This window comes from Crinia signifera, chromosome 4 (assembly GCF_055691185.1).
Source record: "Crinia signifera chromosome 4, ASM5569118v1, whole genome shotgun sequence".
In the NCBI taxonomy this organism is placed as follows: Eukaryota; Metazoa; Chordata; class Amphibia; order Anura; family Myobatrachidae; genus Crinia; species Crinia signifera.
Window position 1 is genome coordinate 140,227,229 of NC_139220.1, and position 22,289 is coordinate 140,249,517.

Sequence of the window (22,289 nt, forward strand, 5' to 3'; positions counted from 1 at the left end):
CTTCTGATATAATACAGTAATAATTATGTGTTTTATTGGTCTTGTACAGAACATAACATGTAATAGAATGTATTTTTTTTAATATCCAGAAAATTAGTGGTATAGAGTAGTAACTGCTAGTCACCAAATAGTATTCACAATTTAATATTTAATCATTTTGCATGAAATTTTTAACAATTTTATAATTTATTACAGTTTACACTTACAACAGTATATCTTCCAACATTTTAAAGCAAGAGTGCATTGTGTTATTAACTTTACAATGCTCAGTGTTGTGTAGTAGTTACAATCAAAGCAGTAAAGGATTAGTAAACAGTCAACTTTTCAGGATGCAATTGTATTGTTAGCTTATGGGATAGCAATACAAATACAGTACACTACAAAAGAATTGTGTGCAAAATCTTTACTTCAAATATTTAGCAAATACATTGTATCAAGATGCAGTAACAAACTCTGGGGTTATTCAGATGTGGATAGAAACTTCATTGCTGCTGCTTACTTGAAAACAGCAGCGATGCTCTAAAATGTAAAAACAGCAGGAGGCATCTGGTATAAGGAAACACCTCCTGCATGTATGTGTGATTCAGTGCTGTATTGGATCACCAGCAAAACCACCAGCTGGCTGAGTAACCAAGGAAGTAACCTATGCTTTGACTACACTGTCTGTACCAGTGTGGGAGGTGACCATCTGATGCATATGTTACCCATCTAAGTAGTAGTACAGTAGATCTTCAGCATCCTTGCTTGACTCAAGGCAGTGGACATTGCAGAAACTATGGCTCTAAGGCCATCATGTTTTTGGAACCCCTGTTAATCCCTAGTATAATCTTGTCCCTGCTTTCATAGCATATGTATGGTGAGGAAAATGTACAGTTCAGTAGATGTTATTCCTAATTCTGTGTATCTGGATGGAGCACAGAGCAGCAACAGGAGCCTGCCACAGTGCGCATCATGAAGATTAATGGCTGTGTGTGTGTGTGTGTGTGTGTGTGTGTGTGTGTGTGTGTGTAAGAGAGATGTTATGTGGTTAGTGTGTGTGTGTTTGTGAGACTATGGGATAATGAGTATGTGTGTGAGAGAGAGGTTTTTGGGGTAATGTATGTGTATAAAGCTATGGGTGTATTGTGTGTGAGGTTATGGTGTGTGTGTGTGTGTGTGTGTGTGTGTGTGTGTGTGTGTGTGTGTGTGGCTATGAGGGTAGTGTATGTGTGTGATGTTTTGTGTGTGTGTGTGTGTGTCTTTTCATGTGTGTGTGAAGCTATGAGGGCATGTGTGTCAGACTTAAGGGTAGTGTGTTATGTTATGGCAGTAGTGTGTGTGTGAGGCTAAGGGAGTAGTGTGTATGTGTGTGAGGTTTTTGGGTTAGTGTATGCGTGTGAGGCTCAGAGGCGTAGCTAGGGTGGAGCCGGCGGAGCACCAGCTCCGGGCGCCGACATGTCGCCTGGCGCCGGAGCTCTGCCGCCGGCTCCACCGCCCTGCTCACCCACTCCCCCGCACCCAAGTCTCCTCTATTGCAGAGTTGAGCTCACGAAGCTCCGTCTGCCATTGACACCCCTGGAGGTATAATACCGCGAGAGCACCTTCCAGGAAGCATCACCAGGCAACGTAAAAGCTCCGTGGGAAGCCAGAGAGTCTGCGGTGCACGCAGGTCCCGGCAGAAGAACATCGGAGGAAGTGACCGAATGGACTGACCCGGACACAGAGGACCCCCCACGCTGCGCGGCCAGGAGTGACTGCCCCTCATCCGATCAGGTACTCTCGGCGGGAGGTGCACTGCGGGCGGGTCAGGATGCCAGCCCCCCGCAACACCCCTCTGCTGACGGATCCATTCCCACTGTTTCTCCCCCCTCAATCCTTGGGCTGCGAGTGTGCTACGCAGGCAGGATTGCTCGCTGCTTTAGCTGTGTGCTTGGGAATACAGCAGAATACCAACGCAGCAGCAGCAGTACAAGTGTGTCCTGTGTGGGGACCCGTACTTATAGTCCAGCAATGCAGTGCTGTGGTGTCCCGCATTTGATTTCCCATGCTGCTGGTTCTGTGTCTACTGCAGTGGTGTAAGTGGCATCCTCTGCTATGGCTCTGTGACACTCCATGTGCGGCACTGTAACACTGCTGTTGCTCCCTGTGTCACATCATGGTATGTCTTACACTGTACACACACCGTCTCCCTCCCTCTGCATGCTGAGACTTATGGTCCCACAACAGGAGCGTAGGTGCTGGTAGCAGTGTACCCTACATTATTTATTTATCGTACATAAAACTGCTGGGGGGTGGTGGCGGCGCGAAACATGCCCTTACTCCGGGCACCGTGGAACCAAGCTACACCACTGGTGAGGCTATAAGAACAGGGTGTGTGTGAGGCTGTCAAGTAGTATGTGTGAGGTTATGTCAGGTTATGGTGGTAGTGTGTGTATGTGTGAGTTTATGATAGTGTTTCTGTGTGTGTGGTTATGGGTTTTTTGTGTGTGTGTGTATATGTGTGAGAGAAAGATGCTATGGGGGCAGTGGCGTAACTACTGTAAGGCAGCCCCAGCAGCCGCTTGGGGGAGCAAGCAGCAGGGTCTGTGTGGGCACCGGCACCCGCTTGACGCACTGACATGCTGCTGCCTGCCGCTGCCCACTGACTGAGCACTGGAGGCGAGTCAGCTGCAGCGCGTGTGAGGCCATGGCAGAGATGACAAATTCCCCCACTGATTCTATTGACTTTACACAGAGCCGGCTATTGGCTACTGTGTACAGGATGGACAGGTGGATGGGCGTGCTAGGGCAGCCTGGGATGCGTCGGAGCCAAGGGATGCAGCAGTGTATGCTGGTCTCTCTTCCTCTCTCCTGCTTCAGTTTCTCCGTTATGCATGTGACGTCATCACGTCACACGCTGGGTAAACTCTCTGGAGAGGAGCTTGGAGGGGGGTGGGCGCCACACACTTTTTGGCAGGGGGGAGCAAAATTTATAGTTACACCACTGTATGGGGGTAGTGTGTGTGTGTGTGTGTGTGTGTGTGAGTGAGAGAGAGAGAGAGCGAGAGAGAGAGAGAGGCTATGGGGGCAGTGTTTTGCATGTTAGGGCAATGCTCTCTGTATAATATGGTGTTTAATAAAATGCTCTTTGTATTATATTGTGGTCATTGCATTGTTTCTGTATTATGTATTGGTCACTGTGTTTCTCCCTGTATTATCTTGTAGTCACTTGCATTGTTTTTGTATTATACGGTGGTTGCTGCATTGTTCAATGTATTATATGGTGGTCACTGCGATGCTCCATGCATTATATGGTAGGCATTACAGTGTTACGTGGTCACTGCATTGTTTTTGTATTATACGGTGGTAACTGCATTGTTCAATGTATTATATGGTGGTCACTGCGATGCTCCCTGCATTATATAGTAGGCATTCCAGTGCTACGTGGTCACTGCATTGTTTTTGTATTATATGGTGGTAACTGCATTGTTCAATGTATTATATGGTGGTCACTGCGATGCTGCCTGCATTATATAGTAGGCATTCCAGTGCTACGTGTGTTATATGATGGTCACTGTATTGTTTTTGTATTATATGGTGGTCACTGTAACACAACCATTAAATAGGCTGGTCGCACCTCTTCAGCATTGCATCGCCTCACTATAAAATCTTTGCTACCTCCTCATTATAGTTCTGTAAATAACAATCTGGTCTGACAATTATGGAGGGTTTGAAGAGGTCTATTTAAAATACTGTTTGCGGAATGGTGACAAATAAATACAGAAATAAATAAGTGATAAATATATATTTTTATAGAAGTTCTGTCAATATTTTTGTCATTTAGAAACCATTAAATGCAGAGTCATTTAGTCAGTCGATGTAACCTCTGGTGGATAACTTGCACTACTGCTTTCTTCTTTCACAAAGATATTGTTAGCCATAAATCAGTGTACCTGCTAGAAACAATATGACAGAAAGATGGAAACAATAAAATAATAACTCAACATTCTCGACTAAATTGCTTAGTACCAACAGGAAAGAAAATGAACGGATCAAGGTTCTAAGTATTTTCTCTCTTCACTTTCATATCCTTCTGACCCCAGGCCAACATACAGCCCACTAGTAGCTACTGTATGTGATATGGTGGACCAGTATGCATTAGAATGCACCTATCATTGTGTATCAATACCTATTTCTCTATAGGTCAGGATAGTTATCACTGTTGCTTCTAATTGTAAAGTGCAATGTATTTTTTTTTCTGTTCTATATAAGAAACTGTTAATATGTAAAAAAGTTAATAAAATACTTAGGACACAGGGGATGTAAGCAAACTTAACTCTGATTTAATCTGGTGACATCACCTGTGCAGTAAAAGAGACTCTACTGTGGTTACGTTATTCACAATGGTCATTATGGCACCTGTAATGCCAAAAATAATGGCATATACGGTAGTAGGGATGACAGCCACGGGACTATGATGACTTTTTTCATGATGCTACACCCCCCACATCTCCTACCTGGGCCTTCACCAACCCAGATACTGTATAATGGAGGTTATCTTAAGAAAAGTAGATATATATGTGATATATACGGTATTTAGGAATCACTTATACTATAGTCCTATAAACTGTTTTCTTAAGAGTAATAAAAAAAAATATATATGATACTGAGACGGTCACAAATTATTGATTTTAGAACATCTGCATCAAAATGAACAAATGTTGTAATAGTCAATTCTTAATGTACTATGTAAAAAGCATGTTTCCTACAGTACATCTATAAAAAGTGAAGGATCTCTTGCATTTGAACCCTTGAAAACAGCTGGAGAACTGTCATAAATGACAAAAGGACAAAATGAAATAATTTGCATGAATTGAAAATAAAATACTTTCAACTGAAACATAAATACCATTTAATTCAAAATAATAGCCTTGCCTAGCAGTCTGTAAAAGTAAGCTTTCACTCAAGTGCTATTGTGTTATCAGTAGGATCAGATCTGTTTGTCATATGGATAAGTGAATCAGTCAGTCGAGATATTGTTTCAGACCTCTGCAAGAAAAATTGTGAAATGGAATCAAAGCAGTCAAAAAGTTTAATTATTTTCCATATGAAAATAATATAGGAATACAAATTAAAATTGCAGAGGTATGTGTGTGTGTGTGTGTGTGTGTGTGTGTGTGTGTGTGTGTGTGTGTGTGTGTGTGTGTGTGTGTGTGTGTTGGTGTGTGTGTGTGTTTGGGATGTTAATGTAATGGGTAAATAATTATGTTTTTATGCAAATATCTGAATTTTGAAAAAGTGTGGCACCTTCAGTATTTTTTCCATTTCTCTCATGTATAATTTGCCAGAATCCCAATAATGCCTATTGTATTAGCAATGCCCAAAGTGTCCCACGCTGCAATCAATGCATACTGCATACAGTTTAACAAATTCTAAATAAAAATAGGGAAAAAACGAAATATCTACAATGCATTGCTAAAAATTGTCATCCCAATATATTTATGGTTATCAACACAAAGTATGATTTAGAAATCAATTCCTATTTGGGTAAAGGCCCCCATACACTATGCAACTTCTCCTTGAGCCACCCAGGAGTCTCCTGGGCAGCAGGATCGCATGCAGCCCTTCTGCATGCAATGTATCGCATGTGATCTCCGCTCCCTACTGCCGGGAGGGAGTCCAACACGGAGATCTTACGTGTATGATTTCCGAATCCAAACTGATGCGCATGTGACCCCGCATCAGATCGGACATCCATACATGCTATTTGGTCCGATTTCACCTGATTTCTCAGTCCGATCTGCTAGAATCAGGTGAAATCGGGACAAAAAACATAGTGTATGGGGACCTTTGGTGACATCTTATCAGTGTGTGTGTGTGTGTGTGTGTGTGTGTGTGTGTGTGTGTGTGTGTGTGTGCGCACAAGGAGGGTGTAATGCTTCTGCTGAGGAAGGAGGGTGTAATGCTTCTGCTGAGGAAGTCACACTTTTTGACAGAATACATTAAATCTTAGATACTGCAAACAAATATCAGCAGATTTCGGTTTCATAGAATATTTTAAATAGAATAAAACCCATGCATCTATTTCCTCATGTTACATGCAAGTATCTTTATGCAATGTAGCGAGGAATTATACAAGTCCAAAATTAATATTAGACCCTCCTATAACATTTCAGCTGACCACAAAACTGTAATAATATAAATATTTAGTATGAAGGGGGAAGCATACACTCCTACCAACATGTCTGTGTTACCCTTTATATCCCAACCAATACTGCCCATTTGGACCAGTATAGGTCACAGCATGTGTCAGTTAAAAATAAATATGTAAACAGAATAGCTTGCAGCATCACCAGGCAAATTAAATGACTAGAAAATGACCACTATTAGCCTGTGTATGCAGTCACCTTCTAAAAGATGCTTAAAGATTGAGCTGTTGTACCTACTATGCCTGACCAGACCTGACATCTGGCCAACTACATGTATTATAAAACTGGACACCAGTGATAATGGTAGCATCAGCCATGTGTGGCCAGCTTAACAGTCAGCACTAAGGGCCTTATTCTGCTTGGTACGGTCCTTTCCGAATTCTTTCGGAACTGACCGAACGCCACGCCGTGCGGACATTCTAAGAACACACGCCCACAGTTCGTCCGAATCCCTTCGGACGGACTCACTAAGAAGAGGGAGTGTCTTCGGACTTCATCCAAACGTGCGTGTGCGGTGGGAACACAAAGATTCTGCACGGTCTTACCACGTCCGAACGGACGGGAAGCTGGCCGTACGCACCGATTTGGTGTATTTCCGCAAACCTCACAACTCTATTTGGAACTCATGCATCTGCAACATGACACACTTATGCAATTACCCAACCTCATTACAAATTGTTTATTTTTAAATTTAAGTAATTAATTCCTAATTGATACTTAAACACATTACTAGCACTTTAGATTAACCCTTACATCATGTTAAGTGGTATAATAACAAAATTTATAGAACAATGACCGCGCTCCAGACACTGCAGCCCTAGATACACCCCAAGACTCCTAAAATCCTGAACAAATATAGCAAACACAATGGGTGATCTTAGGCGCTGTATCTTCCTTTTCTTTTCTTTTTGCAGTATATTCAATCCCTGCATCTTGATGTTCAAAATAGGACACTGTCAACTGACCTGTAATCAGTGCCCTATGTGCACATCAAGGTTTCTTTTGCTTTCGCACGGTATCAGCTGGGCATCAATTCACACTCCCACACTTCTAATTACTAATAGGATGGAACTCACCAAGGGTCAGAGCCCTATGTTCATCAAAAGGTTTCTTTTAGGGATAGGGTCCATATACCACAGGAATCACCGATATCCACTCCAGTTGGTAAGGTAATGCACTTTATTCCATACACCAACACTCCAAATAAAATACGATTAAAAGTCCACACAGAGGGATACACCTGGCTCTTTGCAAGTTTAGATGGGTAGCTCTCCAATCCGGATAGAAAGTTTTCCCACAGCCGAAGATGACAAACAGCAAAAAACTGTGCAAGAGTGCTCCAGGTGATCCACCTCCTCCCACCAACGCGTTTCAGGCTATTACTAGCCCTTTTTCAAGGTGTGGAGGTAGCTGGTCAGTGACAGGTTTTTATACCTGTCCACTACCAGGCTATACATAAAACATGGCAAATAGGTCCACTGGTTCCAAATACATTTAAAATAATTATACATAGTGTTTAAGTATAGAACATTCGCATTTCATATATGTACACCGCTAATTCTAATACATACTGTTTCAGCCTATCTAAATGCATACTATACATTTATAATCAATGCGGGTAGGCAGTTCCGTTTTCCTTATTTTCATTAGAGCCGTCCGTCCCCAGGTGAAACTTGATTACATCAGCATCGTTTACGTTTCTGTAGCTGCGTCCCGGATGTATTTGGATGTACTTCCGGTCTGGTGCTTGACGCTAGGCAGAAGTGCGTCTTTTCGCCCGCTGGAACGCACACTTCCTGATGTTTGACCCGCAACTTGTATTACGTTTTATTTCACCCTTCATAGGAAAGACGCTCATAGAATCTTGGTTCCATGCCTTCAACTGCTGTTAGCATGCAGTGTAGTTTTTCTCCGTTAATACGTTTTTGCCATAAAACGAGAAAAATATAATTAAGACTACAGGAATATATTCTCATATATATAATGCTAATTATAAATAAGTAGGTGCCATAAATTTAAGACAGTATGACAGCTCACGATAAATTAATAACGGCTGCATACTACAACTATCATAAATATATATAAAAAGATATTGTATAAAAACATTATTCCTACAATCTTATAGAAAATATTTGTATAAAATTTTTTTTATAAAAATAGCAGCACTTCATTTGACATAGTAGCATATCATGCAGACCTGTAGTCTTCCATACAGGGTGGCAAAAATAGCAGCATATCACAAAAAACATTTGAGCTCAAAGCTCACATTAAGACCCAGTGGCTCAATTGTTCTCATAGTGTAGATGGTACGCATCTCCAATTGTGATAGACGCTTTTCTCTGTCATTTACACGCCAGTTGTCAGGCACTGTTTTAATTCCGCAAAAACTGACTAGATGTTTTATATTACATTCATGTTTCTTTTTAAAGTGCATTGACACATTATGGGATTCAACTCCCTTACCAATATTCCGGCAGTGTTCAGCTAGTCTAACCTTTAGTTGTCTAATGGTTTTCCCAATATATTGTTTACCGCATGAACACTCCAGAAGATAAATACAAAACTTTGTGTTACATGTGATAAAGTTTTCTATATCATACATGACATTATTCTGCGTGGATTTATATTGTAATACCACCTTTATTGTGCTTTTACATGCCCGGCACATACTACATGTGCCGCAACGAAAGAATCCCTTGGATTTTATATAATTGGAGGGATTAGGTGTATTGATAGCACTTTTCACCAGTTTGTTTTTTAGGTTCTGTGCCTTGCGGTATATGAATGTAGGTCTTTCTCTGACGTGTTTACTGACTATTGGGTCATTTCTCAATACTGGCCAGTGTCTCTTAAAGATCCTTTCTATTTCTTTAGACTGGCTTGTAAATTTGGTGACAAAACACACCCCAAGATCTTTCTGTGTTGTCTGAGTTCTACTGACCCCTTGTTCCCTTTGCTCTATAAGTTGGGAACCTCTTTCTCTTGCCCTAGCGACCATCTCTGTCCCATAACCTTTATGGATAAACTGTTGGCTTAGTTTGTCTGCATGCATTTCATACACATTCAAATCCGTACAATTGCGGCTGATTCAATTGAACTGCCCATTTGGTATGCTACGCAGCCAATTAGAGTGATGATTACTTTTAAAATCAATAAATGAGTTGCAGTCCGTAGGTTTCTCATAGTTCCTTGTTTTTAACCTTCCTTCCTCCACATAAATGAGGAGGTCCAGGAAATTAACATCAGTGCAACTCACCTGGAATGTGAGATGTATGTTGGCAGTATTCTCATAAAGAAAAGTGCAAAATTTGTCAAGTGACTCTGTCTCCATTCCATATAAACAAAATATCGTCTATATACCGACGATAGGAGACCAGGCTGGCGTCAAGGTGGGGTTGGCTCCAGATCTTGTTCTCCTACCACCACGCCATAAACAAATTGGCATAACTTGGCGCCAGCCTGGTCCCCATCGCCGTACCCCTCAGCTGCAGATAAAAATCATCAGCAAACCAAAAATAATTATTTTTCAGTATAAGGGCAATCCCCTCAAGGATAAAACTTTTCAATTCCTGAGGGGTATTTTCCCTGTCGAGAAAGAATTCAACAGCTTGCAGGCCCATCTCATGGTCGATAATAGTGTACAGTGAGGTGACATCTGCTGTAACTAAACAGTAATCAGATTGCCACCCCACTTCCTTTAGTACACCAATAGTATTTATAGTACTGTATCTTTAAGGTATGACCTCGTTCGGACTACCATGGGCTGTAATAATGAATCTATATAGTGGGACAAATTGGACAGAGATGAATTTATTCCCGCCACTATAGGTCTACCCGGTGGCTTAGTTGCTGATTTATGTATTTTAGGCAACACATATACCATCGGGATAGACGGATTCTCAATATAAATGTACTCTTTCACTGTCTCAGTAATAGTATTTTTAGATACATACAGGGCCAAGAAAACTCTCAATTTTTCTTGGATTTTATCCGTAGGATTGCCGGCAAGCTGTCTGAAAATTTCAGTATTATAGTCCTCTGTGGTCATGATAACTATACTGCCCCCCTTATCGGAGGGCTTTATAATTATCTCTTTATTACTTTGCAGGGATTTTATAGCTGCCCGCTGACCCTTACTGAGATTAACATTTCTGACAGGTTTTAATTTTACCCTATCCAAATCCTCTCGGACTAATTTCTCGAAAGATTCTATGAAGCAGCCCTTCTTGTGGGCTGGGTAGAAGGTTGATTGTTTTTTGAAGACGGAGTATTCGTTTGTACTGACTCCGTTATACCCCGTGCCACCTTCCTCAAAGAACCTTTTTAGGGTGAGTTTACGAATGAATTTCTGGAGATCAAGAAATACTTCAAACTTATCAACTGTATTCGAGGGGGCGAATTTTAGGCCCTTCTCCAAAACCTGTGTTTCATCTTCCGTTAATACATAGCCACTAAGGTTAACTATTTTAGTTTTGTGACTCTCTGCTCCCATGGTTCCAATTACTGGATCTCCCACGGGATTGGTTCCCATAGTACAGTTAGGGTCGGGGATAATACTGGGTTGCTTTTTGTAGGGCTTCCTTTTCCGTTTACCCCGTTTGCCCCTAAGTGTCCTTCTATTTATGGATATTACCGGGGTACCCTGTGTCCCATGCGTCGTCCTAAAAAATGTCGATCTGAATGATCGACACCTCTTGTGCGGTCGACTTTAGGGGTAGAGTACTCCCTGAAATTCTGCTCTTCCTCTTCTCTATTTCTATTTACTGAAGGGTTTCTATTAGTTTCATGGGTTCTATTTCTCCAGTTATCTCCCGTATTGGTCCTATTTTTATTACGGATTCCCTGTCTGTAATGTTCTTTTCGGGTATCACCATTATTCTCATAATGTCCTTTTTTGTGATTATATCTGTCTATTTGTGGATTGGGTTGTTCTCGATCATTGACCAATGGGTCAACTCTCCATTCCTTTCTATACCTCCTGTAATTGTTAACCTCTAATTGGGGCCTATGATTTTCATTCCTGGGTTTGTTATACCTTATTTCTTTTTTAGTAATTAGGTGTTGAGTACCCTCTTTATAATCATTAGTGTCTCTCATGATTTTTTTATTTTTCTTACTCATGAGCTCCTTCTCATTTTTTTCAATTCTATTGGTAATGGTGTCCTCTAATTGTTCATATTCTTTAGTTTTTACGTATGGTTCTACCAGAGATTTATATGTGGCAATTTCTTCTTCAACTTTAACCAACTCCTCTTTTTTCTGGTTGATAATTAGCTCCATTAATTTAATTGAGCAATCATCTAATATTCTAAACCATTTTTTCTTAAAACCAGTGGATTCACATTCAAATGATGGTACTTTATCTAATCTTAAACCACGTGGAACTATTTTTTCATTACAATATTTCTCCAAAGAGACCATTTCCCACCAGATTTTTCCCTCCTGAATTAGGGATTTTTCTAGTTTGAACATGACACTTTCCACATCATGATCAATAACCTCGATGTCTTCAGTCTGATTAAAGACATCTTTGGCATAGGTACTTCTTCGTCCTCTATGGGCGAACATATTATTGGGCAGCAGATCTATTCTATACACAGGAAGAGATGCACAATAACAAAATTTATAGAACAATGACCGCGCTCCAGACACTGCAGCCCTAGATACACCCCAAGACTCCTAAAATCCTGAACAAATATAGCAAACACAATGGGTGATCTTAGGCGCTGTATCTTCCTTTTCTTTTCTTTTTGCAGTATATTCAATCCCTGCGTCTTGATGTTCAAAATAGGACACTGTCAACTGACCTGTAATCAGTGCCCTATGTGCACATCAAGGTTTCTTTTGCTTTCGCACGGTATCAGCTGGCCATCAATTCACACTCCCACACTTCTAATTACTAATAGGATGGAACTCACCAAGGGTCAGAGCCCTATGTTCATCAAAAGGTTTCTTTTAGGGATAGGGTCCAAAAGAAACCTTGATGTGCACATAGGGCACTGATTACAGGTCAGTTGACAGTGTCCTATTTTGAACATCAAGACGCAGGGATTGAATATACTGCAAAAAGAAAAGAAAAGGAAGATACAGCGCCTAAGATCACCCATTGTGTTTGCTATGTTAAGTGGTATTACTTCATTGTTGCCCCTTTACCTGTCTTAGTGGTTCCAATTGAACCTGTGAAAAGAGTGTAATTAATCACTAATGAGTAGAGGAGTGGATTGTATTGTGGTCAGCGGAGAGTGCTTCAGGTGCGGGCATACTAATTGGAAGAACCGAATGCCTAGCGCATGAACAAGTGGTCTCCGCAAACTGAAACTTGCTTATGGACACCGCATATTTCATGCGTGTTGGTTCGCTTGCAGTCGGTGTCCTGTACAAATGCACTCCTACCACAGTTCGTGCACTCCCATGTGTACGCCCCGATTTACGCCCAGTTTTGCCCACTTTGAAACTGCGCCCTTGTGTACGCCCACATGACGCCCATATTACGCCCATATTTTCAGAGGCAATTTGATGCACATTTCTGGACGGTCTTGGCGAGAACGAGTGCGAAGACACTACGTTGCACATGTGCATGGTGTTGCCTACGCATGCACAGACGGCTAAAATGCGCCCTCCAAAAGAATTCCGAACGGACCACACCAAGCATAATAAGGCCCTAAGTAACTTCTGATCACTGATAGCTAATCATATATGTAAGAAAATACAAGATAATAATACGGTTTATCCTTATCTGAAGTTTTTGTTAATTTTATTTGCCACCAGGGCAGGTGATAGGGGAGGTCAAAGGGGACACTCGTACCAGGTCCCGACCAGTTGAGGGGCCCCAAGGCTTTGAAGGACTCAGGGTCTGTAAGCATGGCTGCCCAATCACCTGTCTGGCTACCCGTACTAATGAGTTTAGTGACATCACGCAACACACCAAACCATACAACGCACAGTGCTGTGCGCTCCCATCTGCCCTTCCCTATTATATTGCATTGTAAATATTAATTATCTGTTTATTTCTAATAATGATAAAAATACATTCAATATACAATGTAATAACAATCTGCATTTGGTGTTGGGGGGGCCCCACAGTTCTCAGTGTTCTCAGGGTGCGCAGTCTAATGCCGGGCAGCATCTGAGCTGGTGCTCAGATGCTGCCTGGCTATTCCCGTACTGGGCAGTGCGGCTCTGCGCAGCGTGCTGATGTCAGAGGTCGCGCTGCACAGGCCACACAACAGTCGCCTTGTCCTGTGCGCACCGTACTGACCTCCCGCCGCCTCCATGAGACCGCCCACCCACCTAGGCTGCCTGCATGATTCGCCTCTTCTCGGACCCCTGTACCATCACCCGACATCCACCTGCCCAGGCTGCATCTTCCAGCCTACATGCCCAGGCTGCTTCTGGCCGCACCGCACCTGTAAGTAAATATGCAGGCGGACGGGGCAGGTTTTTGCATTAGGAAAGCCATTTTCAATCCCGAATTCCGGTATATTGAAGATGTTTTCAAAAGCAGCAGATCCACATGCAAATTTGTCTAGCCTATGACTTTCTTCAGTTTTGCTTCTAGCTGGCTATTATTGCATAAGCAGTTCTGGAGTATGCATTATTTACTTGCATTTAAGAAGCTGCTAATAGGCATTAATAGCACATATTCAAGTTTACTGTAGAGCAGGGCAGTCAAATGATGACTGACCAATCACAGTAGAGACCTTATATTGTTTCTATCTGCATCCCTCACCATATTTATTTATTTATGAAGAGTTTCTCATATAGCGCACACATATTCCAAAAAAGTGCCAAAAAAGAGGTATACACACACAACGAGGTGAACAAATAGAGGTATTCAAAGCTTATATATATATTTACATTTTGTAAATGAATGTGAAGTAGACAAGTGTATTTTTTTAATTATTGCAGGTGTTCAGAATAACTCTGTCAATATTGAAGTTATAATAAAGCGACTAGATACAGTAGATAGATAGTAGAGTAAAATGTTTTGTTTAAAGCATTTTCATTGGACACTCAGTGATATGTAATGTTACTTTCCCATTAAATCCACATTTAGCCATTTTATTTCTTTAGCTTTTCAGGACATAATGCACCAAGTGTGCTTTAGCTGGTACTATTACATGTAACTACACAGAAATAATTGCATTTATTTCTTAGCACCAATAATCTGGTATTAAGCTTATTCTGTTTCCAACCATAGCCTGGGTCACTAGTTCAGAGATTATTTACATAAGATGAAATAAGTGGTGCACAAGTGACATGTAATTGCCAAAGTGGACAAAGGCTATAAGTTCATGCCCTTTGTTTTTCCATCTACCAAATTCAAAAGACTGATCAGTTGAGTAGAATAATTATTTATTTCACCTTGATTCATTTTAATATAATTAAAACATTGAAAAATGTACATAATTTTGGTAAATACTATTTTTTTAACAAAAAAATATACAAAAATACTCAACATGTGTGAGAATATACTGTAGTTGTCACAAAAAAAGTCTTATAAGTCCTAAATGCACTTAAGAAAAACAAATGTTATTACTCATACCCCTTTCAGACATAACAACAAATTACTGGGTGAAGCAGTTCACCAAACCTGCTTTTTACCAGGGTCGTCGACTCGAGACTTGTGACCCGGGTTGACCCTTTTGCACTACACAAATAACTTGTGTACTGTAATTCAGAAAATTACTGAGTTGACAATTTTTAACCAGGTAATTTGCTGCTATGTGTGAAAGGGGGTCAGACTGCACCTGACAAAATGACCCGGTACTCAAAATGCCAGTAATTGCTGGGTCGCATGTCTGAAAGGGGTATCATTTGTTCAGATGAGCACATTTATACCGAGGAATAGTCTGTTTTGAAAGGGTGTGATGTTTCTTCATTCAAATTTTCAAGTTCCGCTATTGTTTGGCCAGTACACAGGATTTTTACATTTATATTTTACATGATTCATAGGCTATAAACTCTGTAGCTTTTTGAGTGGTAGCAGGTACAGTATATGACCTACATAGAAAAACTTTGTATCATGAGGTGTTGGCAATCAGTAGCAATTCTACTTGGAAATGTAGTGCAGCATCGATGTGTTTTTGATTGATAGTTTAACTAAACTAAAATGCAAAAATAATCAGTGACATACTGTAATAACAAATGCAGACAAAAATGCAAATGCAATGACAGAATGCTAATTCTACCAACTGGATGTTATGGGAAAGTAATGAAAACTAGCACACTCAGATTATGGTAATGAATATATTATTTTAAAGAAAGTAAGGATTTGTCCATCATTATAATATGATGATGATGAAAATCAAACCACAATCCCAGCCAATATTTTCTATTAAAAACTTATCACCAGTCCTGTGGTCACTCATCAAATCCTAAAAAGTCCTCCAGTGACATCCGGGTCAGGAGGGAAGGCAAGGATATTTGAGATGCAGATAATAAATGATCTCAAATGCTTGTATAGACTTCAGGACAGAAGCGCTTCAAGAGATGAGGGCTCTAATCAGGCCCCTTCCACTCCAGCAGTGCGGTAGACTCTAGTATTATTCCAGGTCTCTGTGAAAATGGCTCCAGCTCCACGTTCTTGGGGATTTCCCTGTTTCTCATGTGATCAATTGTAAGTGACATTATTAAAAAATGGAAGAGTATAAGTAGAACAGCCACAAAGCAGACCATGTAAAATCATTGACCAGGGTCAACAACTGCTAAGGCGCATGGTACATAAAAGTCACCAACGCTCTGCTGATTCCATAGCTGAAGTATTCTGAAATTCCACTGGAATTAATGTAAGCACAAACATGGTGTTCCGGGAACTTAATGGAATGGGTTTCCATGGCCAAACCACTGCCTCACATCACCAAGTCTAATGCCAAACGTTGGATGGAGTGTGGAGCAGTGGAACTGTGTTCTGTAGAGTTATGAATAATGCCTCTCTGTTTGGCAGTCAGATGGACAAGTCTGGGTTTGGCACATGCCAGGAGAATGTTATCTGCCAAACTGCATTATGCCAACAGTAAAGTTTGGTGGAGGAGGGATAATGGTGTAAGGCTATTTGGCCCATTCACTCTAGTAAAGGATAACTTTAATGCTTCAGCATACAAAGACATTTTGAAAAAATTTGTGCTTACAAATTTGTGGAAACTGTTTGTGGAAGATCATTTATTATTGCAACATGACTGTGCCTCATTGCACAAAGCAAAGACTTTAAGGACATGGTTTGATGAGTTTGGTGAACTTACTGGCTTGCAGTCCTAACCTCAACCCAATCAAGGCACCTCTGGGATCAATGGGAATTGCGGTTGCGAGCCAGGCCTTCTTGTCCAACAGTGCTTGACCTTATAAATGCTTTACAGCATGAATGGGCACAGATTTAAAAATAAACACTCCAAAATCTTATGGAAAACCTTCCAAGAAGAGTAGAAGCTGGTTTTGCAGCTCAAAGGGGACTAACTCCATATTAAATTATATGTATTTGAATATATGTCATTACGTACATTATCTATGTCATTACAGTCCCGGTTGGTGTAATAGTCATCCGTCTGAATACTTTTGTCCATATAGTGTGTGATAAGATTACTTCTTATTGATCGCCAGAACATGGATTCCTATTTAAACTGGTATGTTTAAACACAATAAGCAGTGGTCAGAAGTCTTAATTTTCAAGGACACAATGCATAAATATGCTCATAGTATAATAAATATGCCCTTATTTTTAAAAAATGGTGGCTTCTCCAGATGAAAAGCTAGGTTCTCTACTTTCCTACTGATAATGCTATGTACTGTACAGTAGAAGAAGCCTCATCGTGCACCAGGATATGTAATTACTTCATTAAAATCATGTCAGGATGTGTCCTTTAAAACATTGCCAGGAGATAATTAGATCTCAGGCTGTTTTGTGACCCTGATCTGCCCAGGCACACTGATGCCTTGCTGATAAGTGACACCTCTCTTTGTTGTAGGTCATATTAATTGTGCAGATTCAGTCCAGAGAAAGAGAAAATACAATGCTGTAGGCTCAGGATCAGTTACTGATCCCAACTCTGAATTATCGCCACTAACTTTACCACCCAATATATGACTAGACACAGAAACAACAATGTTAATGTGGTACCAGGGATTTCACTGTGGGCACAAATGGGTTAGGTATAAAAGTTACCTTACAGCTGTAATGACAGCTCCAGTACATAGTCCTTCTTCCCTGTACAATCTTTATCTTCCTCAGACTGTAGCAGAAATGCTAATCCTGTAAACAAGAAAATATGCCATAATGGGAAAGTTTTAAAAAATTAAATAATCAAGTAAATTTAATAAAAAAGGTTAGAAGACATTGGTATAATGAAAATAATGATCACCATACAGTACATATGACAGGAAATTGCAGCACAAAAAAAATAAGCAAATTTGACAAAGTAGTTTCAGTACAATAGTGGGTACACAATGAGCGATAATGCTAATAGTTAAAAAGACAGCTGATGCTTAAGTATAACTGGGAAAATGCAGTTTCTCAATTGTCTAAGTACTGTATACTATACTTTTATTCATACATTCAATAATACCCTTAGCAAAGCACAGTATAGGTCAATATATTAGGACACTTACACAATTTTTGTCAGCTGTTTACCAAATACAGTTATATAATGAATTTGCTTTTGTAGTGCAGAAAATCTACTTTATTTTAAAAGAAGGGTTTCGAAATGACAGCTGTGACCTCCACTTTGTCAAGGGACCAAAAGTAATAGGATAATTGACTCAGAAGCAGTTTCATGGACAGATCTTCGCATATCCTTTGTTGTTCCTTCATAAACATAAGTAGGCAAATGGTCTGGAGTTGATTTGAAGTGTGGTGTTTGTATTCAGAAGCTGCTGCTGGTAACTCACTACTTGGGGTCAAAGAAGCTTTTAATGCAAGTGAAATTGGCTATGCTTAGGCTGCAACAAACATCAGACAGATAGTGGGAACATTAAGAGTTGCCAAAGTCAACAGTTTGGTACATTTGGAGAGAAAAAAAGAGCATACTGGTTAGCTTGGCAACAGAAAGGCCTAAACATTAATGGAAGACAACGGTGTAAAAATAAATTTTCACAAAATCCAGTCAAAAAAAAACCCATTATCCGCGATGTAGTATTATTAAGACTACAAGAAAGAAAAGCCTTCACAAAAGCTAATACAGAGAGTTCATCGCAAGGTGCAAACCATTCATAAGCACTGGGTAACTAGTGATTATTGATTATGAATTCTAAAGTGTATAAAGTTATACTGAATGCATGGATTCAGTAGAATCCTGCAAAGTTGATTCCATGGGGCTTCACAGTACAGATGGACAATGAGCCAAAACACACAGCAAGAGCAACCCAGGATTTTATTTAATTTTTTGGTAAAGAAGGAAAATATTCTGCAATAACTGAGTCAATCACCAGATCTCAAACCAATTGAGAATGCATTTAAATTGCTTAGAACAATACTGAATGGAGAAAGTCCCTTGAACAAACAACTACTGAAGAAATCAGCAGGAAGACCTGATAGGCCTTCAGGCAATCTTTTTCTGCAAAGGATTCTTAAGTGTCTATTAAAATGCACATTTTATTTATAAGTATGCTAATTTGTTCAATTACGTTTGAGACTCTGAAAACAGGGGATTGTATACAAAAATTATTGCAAATCCTAAATGTTTCATATTATATTTGTGTTCAACACCTTGACTTAAAGCTGAAAGTCTCCATTGTTTAATTTTACATACATAGTTGCATAGTTGCATAGTAGTTAAGGCTGAATGAAGACATGCATCCATCAAGTTCAACCTTTGGTTATAGGGTATGGTCTATTTGTTAAATCCCTATATATAAATTGAGTATTCTGGTTTAATTTGGACAATTTACAATTGATGGTTGAACCCATGGATGTTTTTATCCAATAGATTTTGCCAACCTTATTTTAAATGTATTTATTATGTCTGCCGACCACCGAGGAAGAGAGTTCCACAATTTAACTGCCCTGACCATAAAAAAGTTTCTCCTTCTAAGGGTATGAAATCTTCTCTCCTCTGGTCTAAACTCATGCCCACATGTCCTAGACTCCTTCCTCAAAGAAAAAAGGGTGCCTGACAGTTCTTTATATTGGCCCCTGAGATATTTGTACATGCTAAGCATGTCTCCCCTTTAAACGTCTCTTTTCCAGCGTAAATAATCCCAATTTGTCCAATCTATCTTCATAGATGCTATAGCGCTGGCTGTCCAAACTAATCTTAATATACAGTACGTCTTAATATCTCCCAGCAGCTGTCAGTATCCCTCAAGAATTTTCAGGATCCATCAGTAGTTCTCATTATCTTTCATATGCACTTTCTCAAAGTTACTTTAATAGCTCTCAGTAGCTTTAAAACAAATATCAATAGCTTCACAGGAATGTCTCCCCTTTATAGCTCTGTTACTCTCTTAATTGATTTCAGGTGTGGATGCCAGTGCTGACTAATGCTGGCCACACATCAGGCCAACTTTCCTCCAACCATCTGGCACTGTATGGGGGCAAATGTCAATAAGTAATTTGCTCACAAACTCAGGAGAATGGACAAAAACATTTGGTGAATTTTTTTTAATCAAATAGGTTCAACTACAGTACATTGTCTGAGTGACAGTTGTTGTCCATTTTCTGATTTGGGAAACAAATGACTTAATTACAACTTACATTTGCTCCTATCCAGTACCATGTTTTTATTCCATCCAACCAACTAGTTGGGTAGTTGGAGGAAAGTTGGTCTGATGTGTGGCCAGCAATATTGTCTCTGAAACTCAGAGTCACTCTCTGCTGGTGTTTTTGCAGTGGTCAGCCCTGGCCTTGGGGACCCTGGAGGAAAGGGACTCCTTTTTTGGGGAGACTTCCAAACCTCAGGAATTCGTGGCCTGTGCTGACTAATTAAGGTTTTAGAATGCTTCAACCATGGGACCCTGTCAAGTGCGTTCCCTGGCAGTGGCATTACCCGTCTGCTCATGTAGTTATGTAATGTCTCTTAAAATATGGGGGTCCCCTGTTTTTATAACCAAGGTCATTTCCAAGAGCCCAATGCTGCTTCATAAATTATAGGGGAACCCTACACATTTTTTCCATATATTTTTGGTACTAGAGCCAGATCAAGGAGCTCAGGGTTGGTTATGCTTTTGTAGGTGGATCCTACATCTATTTTTTTCAGATTTTTAAATCTTTTTTTTTTTTACTTTTACTCACAGAAGCAAGCATGGATCATGCTGATCTGTGCATGCTTCCATACAACTGCCTTAACTGAAGCAGATTTTGCACGAGTTTGTTTTACTATTTCTGTACAAGTTTACAACTCATTAACTCTTGAGTGCGTTGTATGCGCTCCACAGGGAAATATTTGGATGGAAGTTTCAGCTATGTGAGTAGTGTTTTTGCAAGTAACATGAGTTTTCATGTTCTCGCAGCCTATTACATGCACAAGTTTTAAAAAGTGTGAGTTACTTGAGAACGTGCACCCTATTAACATTTAGCCCTGTATATGGGGCACCCCTATGCGGATATACTGTACATACATAGTATGTGCTTAGAGCATTGTTACATTTACAGTGGACCCTATGGTACAAACCATATTTTGCTTAAAGGGGCTCCCTCAATAAATGAAATAAAAAAGACATATAATAATAATAATAATAATAATAATATAAATAAATAGTAATGATGGAGGTTGATAATATACATTAATCTTGTTAATACAACAAAATAAAATACTAATAATATGTATACAAACTGATGTGTTATGTAACATCAGTTTTAATACTTTGTAATTTAAAAAGTAGAAGAAAACTTTTCTAATATAAATAAACCACAGTATCTTCCATCATAAGCTAAGAGTTGTTTCCTTTTGAAAATAAATATTTCCTGATTTATCGTGTTCTATAGTATGAATTACATATATACTGTATTTGGGCACCAAAATTGTTTAAGTGCTTGGGCCTCTATGGGTCTTAAAATGGTCCTGATATATATATATATATATATATATATATATATATATATATATATATATATACATAGAGGGAGAGAGAGAGAGGATATACAGTACACATACTGTACATCAAAAAATACATATACGTGCATTATATATATATGCAGTATATATATATATATATATATATATATATATATACAGAAGACACACACACACATATATATATATATATATATACAGTATATAGTGATCAATGAAGTTTAGATTATATATATATATATATATATATATATTTGTGTATATATATATATATATATATATATATATATATATATATATGTGTACATCCAATACATATAATTGCATTATCTACTAAATGGTGTAGCAAGATGATCCCTATATACATCTGGGCCCAGTTTAGCTAGCAGCAGCTTGAGATGTGAAATTAGCATACTGTTTCTCGGGGAATGCCCTTGAATGTGCTTTAGTAGCTGTCTTGTACTAGACGTGAGCAGCATTGTTAAGGAGTTGGGAAGATAATGTGTTTCAGGCGCTGTGCATAAATCGTGGGTGAATGTGTCTACTTTTAAAGCTCAGAAAAGCTCTAAAGAAATGTCAGGATCATTGTTCAGTGATTAACGAACATCAAGTAGTGGACTGAGGTTTGCACCTTGGGATCAGACTAGCTCACTTTGCTACATATTTACACAGCTCTGCTCTTGACTACAGCAACAGGTAAGGACTTAATCTTACATTGTAATTGTATGAAGACATATTTTGTTGTTTTGGTTTGATTTCTCCTGATTAAGATATGCATTTACATATCTATAATTGCATGAATATAGGCTAGCTCTCAATACTATACAGTGCAAAATAAAACGCAGTGTTTTATATCATAAAATATGAATTAAACTATGGGTATGTTTGACTACATACTGAATTGATTGACACTTAGATCAGGAAACAGAGCAGTATACACTATAGAACATTTTTAAATATTTACATTTTAAATATAGTGGTTTAAGCACTTTGCATAGGTAAAGGCTTAAGGCATGGCAAGCAAAACAATAAAACAGGACCTATGCATAAAAATGATCATTTTAAATAGTCAGTAAAATAAATCTGATGCTTTTGGAAATGCTTGTCCTCTTACATCTCT

The 22,289-nt window shown here is 39.4% G+C and overlaps 1 protein-coding gene across 6 annotated transcripts in view; it reads left to right on the forward strand.

Moving 5' to 3' along the window:
• Positions 1 to 22,289, forward strand: part of SYT1 (synaptotagmin 1) — a 642,856-nt gene that overhangs the window by 345,084 nt on the left and 275,483 nt on the right. Inside the window, exon 1 of one of the 6 annotated variants that reach the window (XM_083182618.1) lies at positions 21,710 to 21,865. The exons of the other annotated variants lie outside the window; for them this stretch is intronic. The gene's annotated coding sequence lies outside the window, so the exon portion shown is untranslated. Of the gene's footprint in view, positions 1 to 21,709; positions 21,866 to 22,289 lie in introns of those variants that run through there. 6 annotated transcript variants of the gene reach the window in all.